Source organism: Cynocephalus volans, chromosome 11 (assembly GCF_027409185.1).
Source record: "Cynocephalus volans isolate mCynVol1 chromosome 11, mCynVol1.pri, whole genome shotgun sequence".
Classification (NCBI taxonomy): domain Eukaryota; kingdom Metazoa; phylum Chordata; class Mammalia; order Dermoptera; family Cynocephalidae; genus Cynocephalus; species Cynocephalus volans.
The window spans coordinates 59,972,517-59,998,605 of NC_084470.1; the positions used below are offsets into that span (position 1 = coordinate 59,972,517).

The 26,089-nt window shown below is 37.7% G+C and overlaps 1 protein-coding gene across 2 annotated transcripts in view; it reads right to left on the minus strand.

Annotated features, from left to right (window-relative positions):
* Positions 1–26,089, minus strand: part of IP6K1 (inositol hexakisphosphate kinase 1) — a 51,916-nt gene that overhangs the window by 20,329 nt on the left and 5,498 nt on the right. The gene's annotated exons all lie outside the window — the stretch shown is intronic.

Here is a 26,089-nt window from a genome sequence, read left to right on the forward strand (position 1 = left end):
AAGGGTTTTTGCTTAAGAAATCAGGTCACAGTAGATTCCCAACTTCTCAGGTGAAAGTGCCAAGGACCAGGCAGAAAAAGCCATGAGTTATAGAATCACAAAAAAAGGTTTGGCTTTTCCCAAAGGAATTCAGGTTTCAGACTTTTTTCTACTTTAAATCTATGGCTGTCAATGTATGACCATGTCTAACACCACAAAGCTTCCCTTTTTGTCTGACTTTATAACAACCCTTGGGATAAGGAAAAGCTCTTTGTACTCAAACACCTTCCTTATCATGTCAATTTTCCCTCAAGAAAGTTAAAGTAGTTGACAAGTTCCTTAATACTGAATACATTTTTTAAGTTAAAACTGTAGTGTAGGCAAGACTATATCTCAAAGATTAAGATCAAAGATATAAACCATTGTGTGGTGTGTGTGTATTTCTGGACCTCACAATCAAAGGACCACGAACACCACCGCAAAACTGCAAAATCTTCTTAACCCAAAGCTTCCCAGGCAACTATGTCCTTTTTCACAGCTATCACCAAATAACTATTCTCTACTTCCACTCCCCAACACAAACTGCACTATTCTAATGCATACACACTTTTTTGCCTAGTTATCCACTTTCTATTCCTCCTTCAGGACAAGTCAATTCCCTGCCCAGGGAGTTTCCCCCCACTCAATTCTCTTCAAACCTGAGTTTTGTGCACACTTCCATGGTTCCTAAGGTACCCTGTGCCAAGTCTGTGGCAGCAATATAGAACTGTACTGTCATCTACTTGTCTATCATCACAACGAAACCATTCTTTCTTAACTCCATCCAGGGCCTAAGGCAGTTTCTGGCACACATTAGGTGCTCAATAAAAGATTTGTTGGAATGAATTAAATAATTCTAAGCAGAGCACAGTGAGTAGAAGCACAATATCATGAAAATAAAAGAAATATCTGAGAGTCAACACTTAGGGTGGAAAGTGGGGAAGCAATTATGGAGGGCCTTTTCTCCAGGGGAGAGCCAGTCAGGGTCTCTGGAGGTACCCATCGTGGCAGTGGACTCTAGTCAATATGGTCAGTCGGCTCCTGCTCTGGCCACAGTCAGGGTCAAAGAGGCCTGTCTCTGGTTCTACTTCCCCCTGTAATTGCCTCTGACTATGAATACCAGGAGGGTGCTAAACTTTCTAACCTAGGTCACTGGGTGGCTGGGAAAAGAGAGAGGTCAACAGTGCCAGGTACCCCAGAAAAGTTGGGAAGATTTGAAAGATCAAGGAAATAGTCATTCCCCGGACTCAGAGATCTTTAGCAACTTCTGCAGCTTCCACAGGACAGAGGGGCAGAAATCCAATCTCCAGTCACATCTAGATTTTGATATTTTGTTTCCACACGACATCTACATAAAGTGATCATACTGTTTTTGGGTTTGAAATATTTTCTTACAAGTAAACAGATAAAATATACCACATTTCTATAACTCTGTTTTGGTATTACTTTATTAATAAACCTAGAACCTGAAAAAGTGCAAGTCTGCAGAACCCCCTTAACCTCTGCGAAGCCCTACTTACAAGGTGTGAGTCTTAAGTAATAGCTTCTCCAAGTTTCCTCGCCTATAAAATGAAGGCATGCCCACTGCTAACCCTATGGGATTTGCAGATGAAGGTAAAGAGCCTTGGGCTTGGCTCATGTAGTGCCCAGCCTTGGAAGTACTGGAAGTTAACAACAGCTCTGACTCTTTTTATAAACCACAGAGGTTGCTCTTGAAATCTGGTGTCCACATAGGCTACTGTGAAAACTACTGACTGAGAGGGCTGTAGATGCTGCTGCTAGCTGCCTGTATAATATCTTTCTCTGCTACTGCCTTGATAACAGTCCCAATCTTGTTCAGGTAGCCAAACCTCAAAGGAACGTGAAACCTCATTCTAGCTCAGAAAGAATCTTAAACAGTAACCCTATTCTTATGACTGGCTGATTTAGGAAAGGGCATGTGACCCTCTTCTGCCCAATAAGATATGAGGGGAAGTTAGCCAGGGGTTCTCTGGGAAAAGATCTTGCTTTTAAAGAGAAATGAGAGAGGCATCCCTTCTCCTTCTCTGGATATTGCTCTGTCTAGATGTGTTACTACTGTAATCACCTTGTCACACCAAAAGATATTAGCCTAAAGACAAGGCCAACATGTTGAGCATGCAGAACAGAAAGATGGGAAAAAATGGGGCCCCCAATGCTGTCACTAAAGTGCTGGATGTCTTGTTACATAACAAAAACAAATTTCCTTTATGCCTTAAGCCAGTCACATTAGGGTTTTCAAAACCATCCCTAACTAACTGAACAGAAATAGTTGTATCGAAACCCCAGATCTTAGCTTTATAATTTCTAATATGTCTGAAGGCAGAGAATTCAAATTATGCATGGTCCATAAGGCCCGTTTCCAAGATACCAAAAAAAAATCTGACAAACTGAAAATTTGTTGTTATGCATAGGAACTGAACCTGTCCAAATATCCAAACAATTTGCTTAGAACTGATTTTACTGTGATTTGACAAGAGGCAGACCTTAAAAAAACTTATACTCTCGCTATTTCAAAACCTTTCTGATCAGGTGATTATTTTTTACAAATGCATCCAAATACATCGGAGTTAATAATCCTATAATCCAGTACGTAAATAACCCACAGATTTTGCAGACTGTTCTCTGCACTGACCTGATTCTAAAAAGTTTATGCCACTCAAGACATCAACAGCTTCCACAGTCTTCTCTAGACAAACAAATTAAACTACTTGCATGAAGAAAAACTTGGGAATTCTCTAAAAACTACAAAGTATCAAAAAATAATGTCAGATACTGAAATCATGAGAGACTCTGGTTTCACTGCCATGGATTAAACTAACAACAACAACAAAAAGCGTAGATATTTTGGTGTTTGGTTTTGTAAACAACTCCAAAAGACTGGGTACAAGTTTCCCTGGAGGAAACTATAAATGGTATTTTATTGCCGATGTGGCAATAAACTGAGGTCCACTATTTGGTTTATAACACAGTGGTGTTTTCCTATGCATCTGCTATCTGAAATTCATATTGCTCAAGTACATAATGTACCACAAAATCTTTGGTTATGACAATAGTAAGAGAATGGTTTTTAGATTAAGGTCAACACAAAATACTTCTATTTTTAAAAAAGGAACAACTAGGCATTGTCCCCCACAAATATTACAGGAGCTTATTTAGGAGAAAAAACAGGTTAGATAAAATAATCTAAGGGCTGGCCAATTAGCTCAGTTGGTTAGAGCACAGTGTTATAACATTAATGTCGAGGGTTCAGATCCCTGTACCAGCTAGCCGCCAAAAAATTTTAAAAAATAAAATAATCTATATATCTTAAAGACTTCACAAATCCATCGATCCAAATATGTTAGAAGTTGTAATCTTTTCTTCTATAAGAATCACTTTGCTTTGTTATTAACACAGCTCAGAAAAAGAAGTTCCGGGCTGAGCCCGTGGCGCACTCGGTAGCGTGCCGCGCTACCAGCGCGGCGACGCTCCCGCCGCGGGTTCGGATCCTATATAAGAATGACCGGTGCACTCCCTGGCTGAGCGCCGGTCACGAAAAAAAAAGAAAAAGAAGTTCCTCCTTGCTCCCTCAAAAATGTTCTTTGATCCCTTAGCACAAATGCAAGTTCTCATTTTGCTGTTTCTTCAAAAGATCTGTTTTCCACTCCTCTCACCAGGCAGTAAGGTCTCATTATGCAGTTATACCTGTTTCAGACATGAGCTACAGGAACAGACAGAATCTTCCCTTCCTATGGAATTTCTAAGGCATGGATATACTACAAGGAACAGAAAGAAATCTAATACACAGGGTCTTCAAAAAGTTCATGAAAAATGGGTATTATGAAAAAACTATGCATGGACTGCAAAATTTTTCTGCACCAAAATAAACTTATACTAACTTGTTACAACATCTCTAAACAGGATCTAGTTTGGGGCTCTAACAGTAAGACATCAGTTTGAAAAGAACCCCTATCAGAGCAACATGAATTCTGCTAAAATTGAAGCAAGAACAAACATCAAACAAAAAGAGCAAACAAATTCATCATATGGTGAAGCTCAGGTAGAAGAGCGGTGAAATTACAGATGCTTTATGAAAATCTTATGGGGACAGTGTCCCAAAGAAATAAGCAGTTTACAAATGGATAACTCATTTTAAGAAAGGATGAATAGATGCTGAAAATGAAGCTGGCAGCAGCAGACCATCCACATCAATTTGCGAGGAAAAAATTAATCTTGTTTGTGCCCCAGCTGAAGAGGACTGACAACAGCAGAAACAATAGCCAACACCACAAACATCTCAACTGGCTCAGAATTCTTTTTTTTTTTTTTCTTTTGTCTTTTTCGTGACTGGCACTCAGCCAGTGAGTGCACCGGCCATTCCTATGTAGGATCCGAACCCGCGGCGGGAGCGTCGCCACGTTCCCAGCGCCGCACTCTCCCGAGTGCGCCACGGGCTCGGCCCCTCAACTGGCTCAGAATTCTGATCTGACTGAAAAATTACAGTTAAGCAAACTTTCCACTTGATGGGTGACAAAACTGTTGCTCCAGGTCAGCTATAGACAAGAGTAGAGCTTTCAGTGGAAATTTTATTTTCATTCACTCATTCATTCACTCATTTTTGGCAGCTGGCTAGTATGGGGATCCAAACCCTTTGCTCTGGTTTTACATCACCATGCTCTAACCAACTAAGCTAACTGGTCAGCCTTTTTATTTACTTTTAAAATTTTAAACAAGTGGGATCAAGATCCTGAAGCATTTCTTTGAAGAACTGTGACAGGACATGAAGCTTGGCTTTACTAGTAAGATCCCAAAGACAATGCACAATCAAAGCCACGATTACCAAGAGGTGGAAGTGGTCCAGTCAAAGCAAAAGCAGACCAGTCAAGAGCAAAGGTCATTGCAACAGTTTTTTTGGATGCTCAAGGCATTTTGCTTGTTGACTTTCTGGAAGATCAAAAAACGACAACATCTGCTTATTATGAGAGTGTTGCCAAAGCTTTAGCAGAAAAACTCCCAGGAACACACCAGAGTCCTTCTCCACCATAACAATGCTCCTGTTCATTTCTCTCATCAATCAAGGGCAATTTTGTGAGTTTAGAAGGGAAATCATTAGGCATCCCTCTTACAGTCGTGATTTGGCTCCTTCTGACTTCTTTTTGTTTTCTAATCTTAAAAAATCTTTAAAGGGCACCCATTTCTCTTCAGTTAATAATGTAAAAAAAAGACTGCATTGAGATGAACTAAATGGCCTTCAACATCTTAAACTTCATCACCCCTCTGAGCTATTCAGTTGCTCATGCCACAAGAGGATCACGGTCACCAGTGTTCCTGATCATGCTATGCGACCCAGTCACCAGCACTAACATCCTAGGCATGATGGACATCCTGGACATCTTCCTGTACAACAAGACCATTAACCTAGCACGATACAAACCAGCAAGGCAGAAAGTACCTTCTCCCTGTCATGACTAAAAACCTGAGCACTAAGAAGTATGTTATCAGAACATACTGGAGAAATCCCAGTATGACCTCCTTTCCCCTGAGCACGGAGACTATCAATATGACCGAAGCAACTTCTTAACAGATCCCTTTCAACATATCCAGAACTATCCAAACTTGCACAGTGTAAACCATTATGATATACAGTGTCTAAAAGACAGGGAAAGATTGTTCTGTATGCCCCTTGTCCCCCAGCAGTATCAGAAACTTCTCATATGAGTGAATTTAAACCCCAGTGAAAGGAATCATAACTGTCTAGGAACAGGAGAACATGCCTATAGTGAGAAGGGCTGAAATCTATGGGCAGAGGAAAACTTAAATGGAGACTGGTATTCTACTGTGTCTCTACCTGAAGCCTGTTATCTAAAGGGTGTGTCACCACAGAAATCATGGCCAAGTTTTACCTTTCTGTGTATAATTAGTCCCAAGTAATGTGTTCTGCTTTCCAAATAACATTAAGATTTCTCTGGAAATGTGGAAACCCTGTAGATACAGACCTCTGAGCTGGCAAGAGGTGGTTTCCTGGATACTAAGGAAAGAAGTGAAGGGTGGTTCTTGACTGTAACAAAATAGCCACTTTAATTTCACTGCTTAAATGTGTCTAGGACTCACCCAGGTACCATAGGTGTGGAGGACCTTGTGAGATGCCATCCCAATTTCAAAGATTGGCAAAAAGGTGGCATTTATTAAAACCATTTCCAAGAACAAAAAGGCACCCACTTTCCCAGTCATCCTGATGTCCCTTTGCTATGGCTGACAGACACTGAAAGGGGAAAAGCAAATGCAATTTGTATTTAATTCCTATAGCCTAATTCTTTGACATGAAGTGTGAAGTAGTATTTGCCTAGATTCAGAGGTGAAAGGAAATTTACAATTCTTTCTCCCCTCTGCCCCTTTCTTCCATTGTCAGATGCCGGGTATTTCTCCTCTTTGGGGCAATAAAGAATATTAAAAGGAAGCAACTACAGCAGGAACATCCATACGGCTTTGAGGAGGATCCTTAAGAAATCGTGATCAGTGTTTCAAGTCTGCTACCAGAGTACTACTTGTCCTCTCTTTTTCTGATGAGTCTTCACCATTTCTGTGGTGACTTGGTACAGTATTTGGTGAAGAATCTCACACTTTTCTGTAGAAAAGTGTACATACTGGATTAAAAATTATTTTAAACATTTAAAAATAAGAAAGCTCCTACTGGTAAAGCCTGACACATTTCAGTATGTAGTAGCAAAGCTCCTATCTAATGAACATAATCGTGAAAAATGGAAATGAATCAAAAATATTAATGAATACTTATGCATTAGAGTAGTCTCACTATTTTGGTTATCATGTCTGTTTTTATGGGGTTGTTTGTTAGGGTCTAAATCAGGTCCTAGGGAAGGCAGGAAAAGGATAGCACCGAGCTAGGCTTTGGTTTGCCTAGGTTTTTTGGCCAAGAGTTAGTTTTGTGTTTTGGCAAAATAATAATGTGACTAAAATTATATGACACAGTAAATAACTCCTATGCCCTAAATACAGGATGAGGTTTTGGTCCTTTTCTGTCTTATCATAAAAGGACCATGCCCTAAACAAAGGACCACAAGCTCAGCTTGTGGGGTTTTCAGGAATTGCTGCATTTTCTTCAACACTGTAATCAGCCTCATGAGCAGAGGAGAGGTGTGATACTTGAGGAGGGGGAGCAGCAGATGTTCTTCACAAATGTGGAAGTTCGAGTAAGAGGGGCTAAAGTGACAGCAATTCTCTTATCTTCTTCTGGTGATTGATGATTCCCTGTTCAGAGAGGAAATAACGAAGTTTGCTTAAATCAGTTTTTTTGATCACTGGAAGTATACATTAAAATGGTTAAAATTTTGTCAGCTTACGAACGGACTGCTCCCCCAAAGGTCACGGGGTTCTACTGTCTGCATATGAGTTTACACACCTCAAGCTACATACAGTACAGTCTGTCCTTTGTTTGCTTTAAAACACTTTGATTCCACATGTTAAGATAATTAAGATAATTATTGCATAAAATAGGAAGGAGGCTATTTATAAAAAGAACTTCTTGAGATTCTGAAGTTGAACTTTTCTCACTCATGAATTGCAACGAACAGAAATAAATGCACACTGCAAAGATATTACTTAAAATGGGATGACTTTCTGGTTATAGTAACCAACTCCTTGAAAATATAACTGAACTCCAGAATGAATGTCAATGTTCAAGTAAAATGACATTTCTGATGTTGCCGAAATTTGTATAATTAATTTGTTTTCCTTCTTCAAAGCAAGAGCTGCTGGTGAGGTGAAATGACTATCAGGTTTTATTATTGTTTGTGAATAAATGAGATAATTCTGTAAAAAAATTAAGTGGATGAACTGTGGTATATTCATACAAAGGAATTATATACAGAAATGTGAAAGAACCAACTACAGCCAAACACAACACAGATGAAACTTGTAAGCATGATGTAACAAGAAGGAACCTAGACACCAAAGAGTCTATGTGGTAAAATTCTATTTATACGAAATTCAAAATGATGATGGAGACCACAACAACAGTTAATCTGGGAAAATACTGATTGAGATGAGGCACAAAGGTGGATGTAACATGTGGATACTATAAATATCCACTGAGCTGCACACTGGGATTTGTGAATGTTACCATAAGTTAGACTGAATACCAAGAGAAAAAATCAATAACGTTCCTCTATACCAGCAAAAAAAAATTAGAAAATGAAAATTGTTTGCATATCCCATTTGCAAAACTATAAAATACCTATAAATCTTTAAAAATTACACCAGACCAACAACAAAACTTTACTGCAGAATCAAAAAGAAGACATATGGGCGGGGGGAGTCTTCAGAAAGTTCATGGAAAAAAATCACATTACCTTCTATTTTTCCATGAATTTTTTGAGGTAGTCTCATATTCATGTGAGGGAGGACTCAATATTGAAACGCAATACAATTTTAATTAAAATCTCAAGAGAATTTTCTGATGAACTTGATAAGGGAACCCTGTTCATGTGGAAGAGTGAAGGCCAAGTGTAGCTAGACAGCAATATCAAAAAGTAGTGAGAAATAACTTGTCTTCCCAGATTGGAAAGCTCTTATAATTGAGATTTTTTTTTTTTTTTTTTTTTTTTGATGGCTGGCCAGTATGGGGACCCGAAACCTTGACCTTGGTGTTATAACACTGTGCTGTAACCAACTGAGCTAACTGCACAACCCTAGATCGCAAAGCTCTTTAAGCAATTAAAACAGATTGTGATATTTTGCAAAAAGAGAAAAGGAGACTAACAAGGAGAACAGAGATCTTAAAAACAAACACACACTGACATCGGAGTGGAGTGTGTGATTGAGGTGGTATTTAATCACTACTTAATCAACTAGGAAAAGATGATCTATATCATAAACAGAGCTAGAATAACTGGATCTATATATGGATAAAATTACATCACTACCTCCAACAATACTCCATAATAAATTCCCAACATATTAAGGACACCTAAATGTGCAAAATAAAACTTTAAGGTAATTAGAAAAAAATTTTAAATGCCTTTTGACAATAGATTAGGGAAAGCTCTATAAATAAGACATAAAATACACAAACCACAATGGAAAGCACTGATAAATTAGACCACAATTAAATTATTTAAATTTTTAATAGCTTTTATTGAGGTATAATTTACAAACCATAAAATTCACTCACCTTAAGGGTACAGTGCAATGAATCTTAGTAAATTTACAAACTTGTACAACCACCCCACAATTCAATTTATTTTATTTTATTTTATTTTTATTTATTTATTTTTTTAAAAGATGACCTGTAAGGGGATCTTAACCCTTGACTTGGTGTTGTCAGCACCACACTCAGCCAGTGAGCAAACCGGCCATCCGTATATGGGATCTGAACCCGGGGCCTTGGTGTTATTAGCACCGCACTCTACCGAGTGAGCCACGGGCCGGCCCCCACAATTCAATTTAAAAACATTTCTATCACCCCAAAAGATCCTAGTGCCCACTTGATGTTCCCTCTACGTTAAAATTATTTTTTGGCTAAAGAACCATAAGTAAAGATAAAAGTCAAACAGACTAGGAGATGGTATTTGCAATGTTTATAACTAGCGAAAAATTTAGCAAGCAGAATATATGAAGAATTCCTAATGAAGTGGGAAAAAGGCAATTCAAAAAAGAGAAGACTCTGATGGCCAATGCGGAAAAAATGCTCCCCTTCACAAGTAATCAGGGAAATGCAAATTAAAACAAGAAATCATTGCACTCCCATAAGATGGCAAAAAATAAATCTAAACATATCAAGCATTGGCTAGCCAGACAGAAATGGCTCCTCTCCTATTCTGTTAACGGCAACCCAAAATCAAAGACACACACCTCCACAACTCAGCATGCCCAAGATGGCAGGTTCAAGGATGTTCGCTGCAGCACTGCTGTAAAAGAGAAATGCAAAACCACCTAAACCTGCATCAAGGTGGGGAGCGGGAGGTGGGCGGGGAGGAGATGGATAAGTAAAAGGGTATATAGCAAACCCGTGAACATGGATTTGAACTGCATGGGTTCACTTTTTATTTATTTATTTATTTTAAATAAAGATGACCGGTAAGGGGATCCTAACCCTTGACTTGGTGTTGTCAGCACCATGTTCTCCCAAGTGTGCGAACTAGCCATCCCTATATAGGGATCTGAACCCGTGGCCTTGGCGTCATCAGCACCACACTCTCCCAAGTGAGTCACGGGCCGGCCCCTGGGGTCCACTTATATAAACATTTTTTTCAACAAATATATTGAAAAAATTTTGGTTAGGTATGTCATGAACATATGACAAAAATTCAGACCCTAGCAGCTACTAAACGATTTGGTTAGGGCATGTCCCTTCCAAAGCTCATGTGGAAGTTTGATCCCCAATGTGGCAGTGTTAAAAAGTGGGGCCTTTGGGAGGTGACTGGATCATAAGGGCTATGCCCTTATGAATGGATTAGTCCACTCACTGATTAATGGATTAATGGTTTAATGAATGAATGGGTTATGATAGGAGTGGCACAGGTGGCTTTATAAGGAGAACAAGTGAGCATATTAATATACTCTTGCACCACTGCCATGTTATACCCTCCTTCGTCTCGGGACTCTGCAGAGTCCCCACTGAGAAGACCTTCACCAGATAAGCCCACTGACCTTGGACTTCCCAGCCTCCAAATCAGTAAGAAATAAATTTTGTTTCTTTACAAATTACCCAGTATTAGGTATTCTGTTATAAACAACAGAAAACAGACTAAGACAGTAGCCTACCTAACAGGCTATTAGCAGTTAAGTAATTAAGTAACTACATGGCGCCCCCACCCCCAGCAGTACTGTGTGGCCAAGACCTGGAGGGTAAGCATCGAAATTTATTTTTATTTATTTATTTATTTTTTAAAAGATGACCAGTGAGGGGATCTTAACCCTTGACTTGGTGTTGTCAGCACCACACTCTCCCAAGTGAGCTAACCAGGCACCCCTCTATAGGGATCAGAACCCATGGCCTTGGTGTTATCAGCACCGCACTCTCCCAAATGAGTCACGGCCCGGCCCAGCATCAAAATTTATATGTGAATTTTCAACTATGCCCCTTATCCCCATGTTGTTTAAGGGTCAATGTATTCATAAACTGTAGAGTACTGAATGATCTACGTATAAATTCATATAAATTTATGAATAAATTTCATAACCAAATTGGAACAAGCAAGAAATGGTATTTCTAGTATGATGCTACTGTAATTTTTTAATACATAAAACAATACTATATCATATATGACTTTATGAACACATATATTAACAAGAACAACAACATGGAATGGAAGGATATGCACTAACTTTAGAGGGGGACAGGAAAGGAGGAGATTTGTATCTAAGAGGAAATAGGTACTTCAGCTCCATATTTTTTATTTCTTTTTTAAAAGTTTGAAGGAAATATGGCAAAATGTTAACATTTTAAAATTTGTCTCTAGTACATTAGTATTATATCATACATTTCATAAAAAAAAAAAAACCTGTAGTGCTAAAAAGTATGGTGATAATAAACAGTAAATGATGGAGGAAAGAACATACTAGCAATGGTTTCAAAGTGGGATATGAATATCACTGCAGTCCACTGGAAAATGGGAAGAAAATATGAGACTTCCTTAATCTGTTTTCTTCACTTTGCCTTTAAGCACCACAATACTCATTTTCTTTTTACTCAGTCTACTTTGCTGGCTCTTCCTCTTCTTCCCAATCCCTTAATGTTGGAGGCCTCAGGGCTCAGTCCTTGGTCCTCTTTACTGAACACCAGATTCATATATCCAACTATTTAGTCTAGGAAGTCTAAATTTAACATGGGCAAAACAGAACACAAAGAAAAAAGAATCGTCTCTACCTATAGTTTTCTCTATCCCCAACCCCATTTTTTACAGCTGCTCTCACCAAAAACCTGGCAGTCATTCTTGAATCCTCTCTTTCTCAAACCCCATATCACATAATCCTACTGGCTCTGCTCTACCTTTAGAACATATCCAGAATCCATTCATTTCTCGCCACCTCCAATGCCACTGCCCTGGTGTGATCCCCAACACCTCTCACTTCCTAATTAGCCTCCTTTCTTCTACCATGGCCTTCCAGCAGTCTGTTCTCAACATAGCAGCCACAGCGATTCTGTCAAGAGAGGCAGCACGTGACTTCCCTGTTTGAAATCCTATAACGGCTCCCATCTCACTCAGAATAAAAGCCCAACTCCTTACCACAGCTTACAAAAGAGCCCGTGACATCTGCATTCCTCTGCACTCCATTTTCTTTCCGACCTCATTTCCTACTCTCCTCGCCCTTGCTTTTTATCCTACTCCAGCCATGCCAGCCTCCATGCTGTTCCTCAAATACACCAGGGGCATTCCTGCTTTAGGGTTTTTGCACTAGCAATTCCCTCTACCTAAAACATTCCTCCCCTGGATATCCACATGGCTAACTCCCTAGCCTCCTTTGAAAGACTTTGATGAAATGTCTCTTCCTTAATGAGGTCTACCCTAACCTTTCTAGTTTATTATATATATTTTTTGAGATAAAAATCAAAGCACAACATATCAAAATTTATAGGATGCAGGGCTCATACAGTGCTTAGAGGAAAATTTATACTTGTAAATGCCTATATTAAAAATAAGAAAAATCTCAAATCAGTAACGTAAACTTCTACCTTAAGAAAACACAGAAAGGGCCGAGCCCGTGGCGCACTCGGTAGAGTGCTGCGCTGGGAGCGCGGCGACGCTCCCGCCGCGGGTTCGGATCCTATATAAGAATGACCAGTGCACTCACTGGCTGAGTGCCGGTCACGAAAAAACGACAAAAAAAAAAAAAAAAAAAGAAAAAAGAAAAAAAAAGAAAACACAGAGAGCAAACTAAACCAAAAACAAACATAAGTAGAAATAACAAAGATTACAACAGAAATAAATGAAATAGAGAATTAAAAAACAGTAGAGAAAATCAACAAAACCAAAAGTTGATTCTTTAAAAAGATCAACAAAATTTGCAAACCTTTATCTAGACTGACCAAGGAAAAAAGAGAGAAGATCAAAATTACTAAAATCATAAATAAAACAGCAACAAGGTAGAGCAGTTGCTGCTGCTTCTATTACTCTGGAGTGGGCTTTAGGGAGAGAGACATCTGTCCCCTTCTTTTTCCAGTCTCTGCTGGTGACTCTCCTTGTATCACTGCAGTCAAGTGTCTGGTGGGCCGCCTTCATAGCTGCTGTGGTTACTGCTGTGGCACTGAGCCACTTTTGCAGCAGCCGTGGCTGTGGCGGTGGCTGTGGTGAGCCACCTGCGTGGAAGTGGTGGCTCTGTTTCTTGCCTGCTTCTGAGAGGAGGGGGCTGCCCTCAACTCCTGCCCCGGACACCCGGCATTCACTGTCCTAACCTCTCTAGTTTAAATTGCAACCCCACTTGCACTCTCCATCTGCCTTACCTACTCTACTTTTTCTTTTTCATGGCACTATCCCCTTCTAACATATTATATACTTTACTTACTGATGATGTCTATTGTTTATTTTTTATTATTATAATGTCAGCTCCATGAAAGTAGGGGTTTTTGTCTATTTTGTTTACTAGATATTGTTCTAAATCTCCAGAGCAGTGCCTGGCACATGGTAATCACATAATAAATATAGCTGAAAAAATGAATACATGCATGTTTATGATGCATGTAATGTATACAGTAGGACGAATATATAACATATGAAAAAAATGTTTATGGAGGGACAAGTTCTTTTTTTTCTTTTTCAAATATTAATATTTTTTTTAAACCAAGAAGTTTACAAACTTCTAATCTAGACCTACCAAAACCAGAAGAGGTAACATTGCTTTACAAAGAAAAAAGTATGTTGGCCATGTGACAGAATTCCAAATTAGCAAATAAAGGAAACAAAACTCTGTGTTTTGACTCTAAAAAGATTTGATATATGAAAGAAAAAAGGGTTTAAATATACCTAGATAAGAATAGTAACAACAAAGACCTAAGCAAAATATGAAAGGAAAAAGAAGACTGTCTAAAAGGAGGAATATTAGACCATTTTTATCAATGATACAAAAAAGAAACAAAGGGGGAAAAAATCAAGCAAACACACAAATAATCTCAACTATAAAGGATGAACCAGATAAAGAACTTGTTGAATCAAATTTAGGAAATACAATATAAGTAGTTTTTTGAGTTTCCCTTTTTTCTGTTTATCTGTTTTAATTCAACAACACAGCAAGCCTAGAAAGTGGCAATGAATAAAAAGCCCTGGCAAAGAAAGAGAAATTGAAATCAGATATGGTGATGAACAAGGTCAGGACTATTTTAAGAGCCATGAAGGCACTGTCTCCACAGCAATTGCAAGACAATACATGGTCACCAGATTATTTAGTTGTGCAGGAAAAGACACATACTCAAAATGCAGATCAGCAGGCATCACTCTAAGAAGCTTGGTTAGAATTCTAAATTCTGTGACCAACATATTTTTATAGCCTCAGATTAAACACTTGGGATTAATGTGTAATCTTTTTACAGAGTAAAGGGAAGCATTCTTGGTGCCTTCACATTTCACAGGTGCAGTGGATTGAATTATGTCCCCCCAAAACTCACTGAAGCTTGAATTGTGTTCCCCAAGTTTTATGTATTAGAAACTTAGCCCTCACTGTGACTGCTAAGAGGGTGGGAAATCCTATTATGGTAATTGAAAAGTGAAACGTTGAAGAGGTGATTTTATTGTAGGACCCTGCAGTAATGAATGGATTAAAAATGGTGGTCAGGAGGATGGTTCGGAGGGCTTTAAAAGAAGAGGAGAGTCTGTCTGTCTCTCTCTCTGCTCTCTCTGCTTCCACCATCTTGCAATGTGAGACCCCTGGGTCACTACTGCCACCACCAGATGGACTCTGGACTTCTCAGTCTCAGAAACTGTAAGCAACAAATTTCATTTTCTTTATAATTACCCAGTTCCATGTATTTTTGTTATAAGCAACACAAAACGGACTAATACAACAGATATATTTACAAATTTCCTCAAAATTTCATTAAAAAATGTGTCAATAAATCCAGTATTTCTATTACTTCTTCTAAAATTAATTGTATCCACTTATGCACTAAAAGCATCACGATTTATGCAAAAGTATTACCCTCTCTTAAAAAACACAAAATTTATTTTTAAAAAAATTCAAGTTAAACTTGGTAAGTCAGGATTGCTAAGTAAAATTCTGGCAATAGTATTCCTGGTTTTGGCAAATGTGTCTGGTTTGTTTTTACTGTCTGATACAATCCCAAGGGAAAAATAGCAAAATTACTCTAACTGAAAAGAACACAATGGACTGATAAGTCACTCTAACAGAAAAGGACAACACCTAAAAAGCTTGGGTTGCACAGCTCTGGATTTTGTGAAAACTAATTTCTAATTAATTTCAGAAATAAATAAGCATTAATATGGACTCTGACAAAGATACCAAAACAACTTCAAATTCATGGACAAAAAAAACCATAGCAGAAAACTAACACAAAAGCATGTTTTTCTCCTCCTCCTCAAAGGAGAGGTTTGTGAGCATCTGCTTGAAACAATCCATAAGGGTGGGGGGAAAGGAAAGAGGATCCTTCTCTCACCCTCTTACCTCATCTATATCAATCCCACAGTCTCACATGTGAAGGCAAGAATGGTCATATGAGACTGTGGTATTGATATACATTAGTATATATGCAAAGGCAAGAATGGTCATAAGAGACTGTGGGATTGATATAGATTAGGTATATTTATGAGGGTGAGAGAGAAGGATCCTCCTTTGAGGAGGAAGAGGGAAATATAGGGAATGTTCTTGACATAAGTCGGGCTGCCAACCTGAGCCTGCCCTTCCAATCTACCAGGGACTGGAACAAATGTGTACAGAGGCCTGGAGCAATCTGGGAGGTTTGAAACAAGGAAAAAGGGAAAAAAGCTTAATGGAATCTATTTTGTCCTTTGTCCCCAGAGAAGAGATGAAGGATTATTTAGATTCCTGAGTCCTATCCCAAGAGCTAGAGAACAATGGAATCCTAAGGCCACCTGGAGAACAAACAGGGAGAGAGCAAACAGGGAGCAAGAAGGAATGGAAACTTTGCAGGGGGCCTGAGATGTGCGAGCCCATCGAGAAACAGCCAGAACAGAATTTAGAACAAGAAGAGGATTCTTGAGTCCAGTGAACCTCTTTCCTGTTTTTACCAGGTTTCAAAAGGTTAGAAACCTGTGCTTCCCCATTACATTTTTTAGTAAAGACCCTTTTGAAAATGGCTGTCTCAACTGTGCTAAGAAGTGGGGGGAAATGGTATTTGAGGACAGAATTTTAAGAACAGAAGTCCAAAATGATACAGGGAAAATCAAAATGAGAAAGCACTGAAAAGAGAAACAAAAATGCTCCTTCTCTTCTGAAACATTCTCTGCTCAACAGTTATGCTTTAACAAGAAGCCACAGGAATACCTATGCTGTGACTAAATAGTCAGTACAGGTGAGCCATACCTCAGTCAGCTAAGTCCCACCTTGCACATTTACAACTGAATCTAAATATGGTCAGACCCAGAAAGTACTCGTGTGGAATTCTAAAAGAATGGTTTGCATCTTTCTTTCAGTTATGCAGAAACTCTCTTTTCATCTTTGGCCCTCAGTGGCATTGGTGGTAGGAAATAAGTCCAGAAAGCTCCCTATTCTATATTTTAGCAACTTAGACAGTCTCATTTTAAGAGTTCTATGTTTTCATATTTCTTTTAGAACCATTTATTCCAGTCATTCCCCCCCCCCAAAAAAAAGACTAAATAAATAAATACATAAACCTGTCATTTACCTCTTCTGTTTACAGGTTTTCCCCACACTCTCTTTCACTTTGTATGTTGCTGATCTGCTTCTACGTACCCTCTAATAAAATCTTTATCCACGTGATAGATGTTCAAATAGATGGTTATTGTGTGGCCTCCAGGATTGCATGGTGTCTAAAAGGAGGGAATTCCTGTAGAGTTTGTGCTCTGAAATCTCCTTACATTGTTTTCTGAATGTCTAACTATCTAAGAAATTGTGCTATGTGGTCTTTGTGGGAGAGAGGTCCAACAAGAGGGCAGGAACACAGGATGCCAGGAGCATAGTCCTTGGAGGAGAGAAATTGAGCCTGATCCCAGCCCCTAAGTGAGAGTAGCAGCAGATTATTTCAAAAGAGCAAAACTCATTGGACACTTCACCTTATTCCCCAACTACAGCTGAATACAATCCAATGTTCATGTCTGAAGAATTTGATCTTTGTATTTTCTGATAATCTTCAGAGTTGTACAGCATCAAGACAAATTTAAGTGTGTGGCTTTACTCCCAAAGGTAGAGTCTTCTGTATTATAGCCATATGTGGTTTTTAGATGTATGTTGCCTCTTGGTGCCTCTTTCAAAATGGTACAGAATTCAGTGACTCAAGATCCCTTTGGAGTTATAACAGTTTTGTGGTGTCATTGAGACACCATGGAAAGACAGGAGCTATTTCATAGTTGCATAATTCCTTACTCTAGAGATTTTTCTTGTTTTAAGGTAGTAACTATATTTGATTGGGGGGGTGGGGAGATTCTTGGTGGCTGGCTGGTGGAGGCATCCAAACCCTTGACCTTGGTGTTATAACACAGCACTCTAACCAACTAAGCTAAGCAGCCAGCCGAGAAAATTGAATTTATCAGAAATCTTTCCACAATACTAGGTTTCCCTAGTGAATTCTACCAGACATTTAATAACATCATTCTTACCCAAATTCTTTCAGAAAACGGAGAGAGAGAACAACTTACAACTTATTTTATGAGATCAGCTATCCCTTATAACAAAACCTAAAAAAGAATCTTACCAAATAAATAAATAAGAGAAAAAGATCTTAGACCAATATCCTTCCTGAACATAGACAAAAAAGTCCTAAAAATTTCTTTAACAAAACAAACCCCATGATATATACAAAGAATAATACATCATGACAAAGTGGGGAATGCAAGGTTGATTAAACATCTGAAGAATCAATCAATGTTATTCATTATATTAACAAGAATAAGGAGAAGAACCATGAGATATGATCATCTCAATAAACACAGAAAAGTGCTCAACAAAATCCAATGCCTATTCATGACTAAAAACTCTCAATGAACTGGCTAGCTGGTTAGCTCAGTTGGTTAGACACAAAAGTCTATGGTTCACTCCCTGTACCAGCCAGCTGCCAAAACAAACAAACAAAAAGATTAAACTAAAAACAGGAGGAAACTTTCTCACCTGATAAAGGGCATTCATAGGGTTGGCCAGCTCAGTTGGTTAGAGCATAATGTAACACCAAGCTCAAGGGTTCAGATCCCCATATTGGCCAGACACAGAAAATAAATAAAAATTAAGGGCATTTATGAAAAACCTATAGCTGACATCATATACAATGTGGAACTCTGAACACTTCCCTCATATAATCAGAGATAAGGCAAAGATGTCTATTCTTACCTTTTCTATTCAACATTGTATTGCCCAGCGCAACAAGGCAAGAAAACCAAATAAAAAGCAAAAAGACCAGAAAGGAGGAAATAAGACTTTCTCTATCCACAGGTAACATGATTGTTTACATGGAAAATTAGGAATCTACAAAACAATTTATGAAACTAATTTAGTAAGGTCATAGGATAAGAGGTCAATATACAGAAACCAATTACATTTCTATATGCTAGCAGCAAACAACTGAAAAACAAAATTTAAAAACAATCCATTGGAATGACATCATGGAGGATGGCAGAGTAGGAAGATCCAGGAATCTATCCCACCACCCAAACAACTATTGAGCTGGCAGAAACTGCCAAAAGTAACTATTTTGAAACTCTAAAGTCTAGCTGGAAAATATCTAGCTTCCAAGGGAGAGTTTAATGAAGAGGCTGGTAAATTTTGGTAAATTTCAGCCCTTCCTTCAGCAGCTACCCAACCACTAATCCTACAAGCAGCAGTGGGAATGGCTGTCTGCATTCCTGACAAAGTTGACTGCATTCCTGGTATGGCTTCCTGGAATGAGGATGGGTAATAAGGATCTTGCCCTCCAAATATCAGGGCTGTGTATTTTAATTGATGATGGCTGCTTCTGATCACTAAGGAGTAGGTATAGAGGCTAGTAACCATTATTTCAACAACCACAGGCTGAAGTGTCTTTCAGGGGATTTAAGAGTACTGTACTTGTTTTTATTTTCCTCCCTTTGGGGAGCCAGACATTTAAGAGATGTCATTTTTATCAAGTCACTGGCTAACTGCAGAGATAATGGAACAGAAACTTCAGTGACTACATACAACAAGGAATACACATTTCCAAAATTAGTTTGGAAAAGTCACAAATGGGAGGCTCCAGCACTCAATGAGCAAAACCCAGCAATCTCTGAGACGTTGTGGATTTCTAGAGTCGCCATGACATAATACTCAAGTGTCTAGTTCTTAACAAGAAATCACAAAACATACAAAAGAAACAGTAAAATACTGCCCATTCACAGGAAGAAGAGAATTTGACAAAAAAAAAAAAAAAAAAATCCTAAGGAAGCACAGATGTCGGAATTATTACCCAAAGATGTTAAATCAACTGCCTTAAATATGTCCAATAAGCTAAACAAAACTATGAACAAAGAATTAAAGGATAAGGAAAATGATGTAGAAACAAAATGAGAATATCAATGAAGACACAGAAATTACAAAAAGGAACCAAACAAATCCTGGAGCTGAAAAGTACAATAACTGAAATGAAAAACTCACTATAGAGGTTCAGCAGCAGATGTAAACAGGTAGAAGAAAAGATCAGCAAACCTGTAAGATCATTGAAAATTAGTCTGAGCGGCAAAAAGAAAAAAGAACAAGAAAAAACAAACAGAATCTGAAGGATCCGTGAGATACCATCAAACATACCAACATACACATTATAGGAATTTCAGAAAGAAAAGGGGGGGGGGGGGCGCAGAAAAAATATTTGAAGAAATAATGGCCAAAAACTTTCCAAATCTGAGGAAAGACATGAGCATACATGTCTAAGAATTCCAATGAACTCCAAGCAGGATAAAGTCAGACTCACATCAAACACATTATAAAACAAAAACACATTATAAAACTGTTGAAACCCAAGGACAAAGAGAATATTCAAAACAGCAAAGAGAAGTGATTCCTCATGTACAAGATTTCTTCAATAACATTAACAGCTGGTTTCTCCTCAGATACTTCCAGAAGGCAGTGGGATAACATATTTAAAGTCCTGAAAGAAAAAATTGTGAACCAAAAATTCTATATCCACCAATACTACCTTTCAAGAATGCAAGATAAATTAAGACATTTCTAGATAAGCAGAAACTAAAGGAGTTCATAATAGTAGACTTGCTCCTTCAGGCTAAAATAAAAGGACATGAGGCTGTAACCCACAGCCATAAGAAAAAATACAGAACACCAATGAAGGTAACCACATAGGTAAATATAAAAGCTATTATTATTGTACCTTTAGTATGGTTCGTAATTTCTCTTTTTCCTATATGATTTATTAGGCAAATGCATAAAACTATTTATAAATCTATGTTAATGTGCACACAACGTATAAAGATGCAATCTGCTATAATACAGTAACAACATAAAAGAGGAAGGACAGAGATGTATAGGAGCAGAGTGTTATACACCATTGAAACTAACTTGGCACTATTTAAACTAGGTTGTTTTAAGTTTAAAATGATAACTTTAATCCCCAAGGTAACCACAAAGAAAATTAAAAATATGTAATAGAAAAAGAAAGAAGGGAATCAAAATGATACACTATTAAAAAAAAAGAAAAGAAAAGAAAAAAATCAACTAAGTACAAAAAAGGCAGTAATGGAGAAATCAAGAAACAATATACACATAAGACACACAGAAACCAAATAGCTAAGTGGCAGAAGTAAATTCATGATCAATAATTACTTTAAGTGTAAATAGACTAAACTCTTCCATTAAAAGGCACAGATCAACAGAAATGTGTTTTTCAAAAAAACATTATCTATCTATATGTTGTTTATAAGACACATGTTAGATTTAAAGACACAAAGAGGTTGAAAGTAAAGGATGGAAAAAGATATTCCACACAAATAGTAACCAAAGGAGAGCTGGGGTGGCTAAACTAGTAGCAAATAAAACAATTTAAATCAAAAAAGGTTGGGCTGGCCTATGGCTCACTCGGGAGAGTGTGGTGCTGATAACACCAAGGCCCCGGGTTCGGATCCCATATAGAGATGGCTGGTTCGCTCAGCGGCTGAGCGTGGTGCTGACAACACCAAGTCAAGGGTTAAGATCCCCTTACTGGTCATCTTTAAAAAAAAAAAAAAGGGAGAGTGCAGTGCTAATAAATCAAAAAAGGTCACAAGAGACAAAGAAAGACATTATATATTGGTGAAAGGTTTGATACAGCAAAAAAAAAAAAAAAAAACAATTTAGAAACACATATATACATAACAACAAAGTTTCAAAATGTATGAAGCAAAAACTGATAGAACAGCAAGAAAAAGAAACAGTTCCACTATAACAGTTGGAGACTTCAATATCCAACATTTAGTAATGGGCAGAACAACCAGACAATCAATAAGGAAACAGAGGATTTAGGGGTTTGTTTGTTTCTTGTTGTTTTTCATGGGCTGGCGTGTAAGGGGAGCCAAACCCTTGACCTTGGTGTTAGAAGGCTACACTCTAACCGACTGTGCTAACTGGCCAGCCCAAGAGATAAGGACTTGAGTGACACTATAAATCAATTAGAAATAATAGCCATATACAGATACTCAACCCAACATCAGAATATATATTCTTCTCGGGCCGAGCCCGTGGCGCACTTGGTAGAGTGCTGCGCTGGCAGCGCGGCGACGCTCCCGCCGCGGGTTCGGATCCTATATAGGACTGACCGGTGCACTCACTGGCTGAGTGCCGGTCACGAAAAAAAAAAAAATGACAAAAAAAAAAAAAAAAAAAGAATATATATTCTTCTCAAATGCACATGAACCATCCTCCAGGATAGACCATGTATTAGGCCACAAAACAAGTCTTAATACATTTAAAAGACTGAAATCATACAATGTATCTTTTCCAATCACAACAGAGTAAAACCAGATGTCAATAAGAGGAAAACTGAAAAATTCACAAATAAATGGAAATTTAAAAACACACTTTTAAAGAAACAATGGGTTAAAAAAAAAACACGAGGGAAGTTCTAGTCAGAACAATTAGGCAAGAAAAAGAAATAAAAGACATCCAAATTAGAAAGGAAGAAGCAAAATTATCTGTCTGCAGATGACATGATCTTACATGCAGAAAATCCTAAAGATTCCAAACACATACAAACAAAACTGTTAGAGCTAATAAATAAATTCAGAAAATTTGCAGGACACAAAAGCAACACACAAAAATCAGTTGCATTTCTACACACAAGCAATGAACAATCCAAAAAGGAAATTAAGAAAACAATTCTATTTACAGTAGTAAAAAAGAATAAAATACTTAGAAATTAATTTAACCAAACAGGAAAAAGACTTGTATTCCGACAACCACAAAACATTGCTGAAATCAGAAATTAAAGATCTAAATAAATGTAAAGACATCCCATATTGATTAACTGGAAATGTTCATACTGTTCAAATGACACTACTCAAAGAGATCTACAAATTGAATGCAATACCTATCAAAATTCCAAAAGCATTTTTTTTTTTTACAGAAATAGCAAAACCCATCCAGAAATTTATATGGAATCTCAAGGGACCCTGAATAGCCAAAATACTCTTGAAAATGAAAAACAAAGTTGAAAGAACCACATATCCTGATTTCAAAACTCATTACAAAGCTATAGTAATCAAAACAGTATGATACTTGGGCTGGCCCGTGGCTCACTCGGGAGAGTGCGGTGCTGATAACACCAAGGCCCCGGGTTCGGATCCCTTATACGGATGGCCGGTTCGCTCGCTGGCTGAGCGTGGTGCTGACAACACCAAGTCAAGGGTTAAGATCCCCTTACCGGTCATCTTTAAAAAAAAAAAAACAACAAAAAAAAAACAGTATGATACTGTCATAAGGAAACACATATAGACCAATGGAAAACAGCAGAGAGCCCCAAAATAAATCCTCATATACAAACTCAATTGATTTTAGACAAGAATGCCAAGCCCATTCAATGGGGAAAAGACAGGATTTTTAACAGATGGTGCTAGGAAAGCTTGATATCCACATGCAAAAAATAAAGCTGGATGCTTACCTTACACAATACACAAAAATTAACTCAAAATGGATCAAAGACCTAAATGTAAGAGCTACAACTATAAAACTCCTAGAAGAAAACATTGGAAAAAGATTCCTGACACTGGATTTGGCAATTTCTTGGATATGACACCAAAAGCCCAGGCAACAAAATAAAAAATAGATAAACTGGACTTCATCAAAATTAAAAACTTTTCGGGCCGAGCCCATGGCGCACTCGGGAGAGGGCGGCGCTGGGAGCGCAGTGACGCTCCCGCCACGGGTTCGGATCCTATATGGGAGTGGCCGGTGCACTCACTGGCTGAGTGCCGGTCACGAAAAAGACAAAAAAAAATAATAATAATTAAAAACTTTTGAGCATTAAAGGACACTATCAAGAGAGTGGAAAAAACCACATAATGGGAGAAAATATTTGCAAATCATACACCTGTTAAATGATTAATACCCAGAATGTATAAAGTACTTCTACAACTCAACAGCAAAAAAAAAACAATTCAAAAATGGGAAAGGAATTAAATAGACACTTCTCCAAAGAAGATTTACAAATGGCCAAAAAACATATAAAAAGATACTCAGCATCATTATTCAATAGGGAAATGCAAATCAAATTAGAAACTACTTCACACTCGTACTATAAAAAATAAAACGAAACAGAGAAAATAAGTGTTGGCCAGGATGTGGAGAAACTGTAACATTCAGGCACCACTGGTGGTAAATGTAAAAAGGTACAGCACCTATGGAAGACAGTATGGCAGTTCCTCAAAAGCTAAACACAGAATTACCATATGATTCAACAGTTCCACCTTTAGGGCTATACTTGAAAGAAATGAAAGCAGGGATCCAAATAGATATTTATACACCAATGTTCTTAGCAGCATTACTCACAATAGCCAAAAGGTGGATACAACCCACATCCATCAACAAACAAATGCATAAAAATGTGTGATATATACATATAGTGAAATATTATTCAGCCCTAAAAAAGTATAAAAAATTTTTAAATTAATTAATTATTTGTGGCAACTAACTGGTAAGGGGATCCAAACTCTTGACCTTGGTGCTTGGTGTTATCAGCACTGCACTCTAACTAAGTGAGTTTACCCACCAGCCCAGGAACAAAATTTTGACACGTGCTACAACATGGACAAATCTTGAAAACATTTTGCTAAGTCAAATAAACCAGGCACAAAAGAACAAAACTTGTATGATTCTACTTACATGAAATATCTAGAACAGGCAGATTCACAGAGACGGAAAGTAGATTAGAGTATACGAGGCGCTGGGGGAAGAAGAGAATGGGGCATTGTGTAACAGGTAGAGTTTCTATTTGAGATAATGAAAAAGTTTTCAAAACAGATAGTGATAATGGTTGCACAACACTGTGAATGTACTTAATGCCACTGTATTGTACACTTAAAAATGGTTAAAATGAAAAATTTTGTTATATATATTTACCACAATAAAAAGAAATTTATTTACAATAGCATCAAAAAAATCAAACGCCTTGGGATAAATTTAACAAAATACGTTGTAAAACCTCTACACTGAAAACAATCAAACAATACACAAAGAATTTAAAGGAGACCTAAATAAATCGAGTGGTATGCCACATATGTGGATTAGAAGACTCAATATTGTTAGGATGTCAATTCCCCCCAAATGAATCTATAGATCAATGGAATCCCAATCAAGTGAGAGGAATATTACATATCAGTTCTCCTTTCTAACAAACTATAAAAAATACAGTAAACTATGAATAAAATATAGACACAAAGTTTTTAATAAAATACCCTCTAAAGAAACTATTTAAAGAGTAATTTTCTTACTTCAACCAATTCCTATATGAAAGTGTCATTCCTCTTAAATCGCCACCTCACCTTATCTTGAAAATATCATCTTATCAGCTCCATAAGAGTCAATTTAATTGCTTAAGATATATAGGAAGCTTTAAAAGAGATTCTGGTAACCAAGTTCTACAAAGAAACTAGTCACTGAACACAGGCCCAAGGAGGCAACAGTGAAACAGTGAAATATTCTAGACTGAGCTATGCATAAAAGGCAACCTGTGGAAATGACCTTTAATGGGAGGGAAGATTTAAGGAATGCATTCGCATTACCAAAGCAGTGCCTCGGACTCCCAGAAATTAAAATCTAGAACACTTAGCTAGTGTTCCCTGACATAAAAGACTATATAGTCAGTTCTCCTTATTGATGGTAATTATGTTTTATAAAGTCAATACATATATTGAGTTATAGAATACTGAGCCATTGCACCTAGAGGAAATAAATGGTTACGTTTCTGTGAGCCTCTGGTCACAACACTTGAGTCAACCAACCAGTATATAACCTTCCAAGGCTGGTCAATTAGCCTAGTTGGTTAGAGCACAGTGTTAGGTTCAAGGGTATTCCCATACCAACCAGCTGTGCCCCTTCCCCCCAAAATACATATATATGTAAATAAATATATATAAAACCTTCCAGATCTACTTATAACTTTTATGTCTGTTTCTATTTAAAGATATCTTATTTGACATATTTTACCAATGTATTAACACTGAACTCACAGCCAACAGCACTACAACTCATGCCTGAACAAAACATCAAACACACATATTTTCTTTGTAAGCCACATCACAGTCCTCTTTTGTGCTTAGGAACACCAAACAACACTTCAACACTATGCTTGGGGGCCATTTTAAGCATCGAAATCACCATCAAAAAGCACAAAAATGCAAAACATGGCACTAAATAGACGGAGAAAAAGACAATTATTTACAGTATGAGAGTGGAAACAAGAAGGCAAAGTGTCACCCTGTTT